This window comes from Alligator sinensis, unplaced genomic scaffold (assembly GCF_000455745.1).
Source record: "Alligator sinensis unplaced genomic scaffold, ASM45574v1 scaffold1284_1, whole genome shotgun sequence".
Lineage (NCBI taxonomy): Eukaryota > Metazoa > Chordata > Crocodylia > Alligatoridae > Alligator > Alligator sinensis.
The window spans coordinates 1-515 of NW_005844087.1; the positions used below are offsets into that span (position 1 = coordinate 1).

The 515-nt window shown below is 41.2% G+C and overlaps 1 pseudogene; it reads left to right on the top strand.

Annotated features, from left to right (window-relative positions):
* Positions 1-66: 66 nt before the first annotated feature.
* The window catches only part of LOC102386647, a 3889-nt pseudogene continuing 3440 nt past the window's right edge, over positions 67-515 (top strand).

Here is a 515-nt window from a genome sequence, read left to right on the forward strand (position 1 = left end):
CAGCGCCTCCGAGAGAATCGTGCCAACTGCCATGGTGCACTTGACGCTAGTGATAGTGGACATGTTATGTTGAAAATAAGGTATTGCAATAGTTGTATCATATCCCATGAAGTCATCAAAAAATTACTGGACGCACTTGTGATTGGCTTGCTGAGTTTTAGGTCCTTTTTAAGTGACCACCTTTCCTGTGAGTTTTTCAACCTTCTGACTCTTAAACAATATGAGTTAGTGACCATGGACCCCCACAAAACCAGGAAGCTGTTTCTGTATCACCTGCCAGGAAAAGGGAAAACAATTGTGACCCTGAAGATCATTGAGAAGCTAAGGAATGTGTTTCTGTGAGAAATGGAGGAAATTCTCTACATTTGTGAGAATCAGCCCCTGAGAGAATTGGTGATGTAAGCATTACAGATGTCCCTCCAAACTTATTTAGATACTTTATCTCCTCAATTCTGAGTTTTTATTCTCCATTTAGCAGGAAAAAAGCCCCTTGTCTTGGAACCAAGTATGAGGGT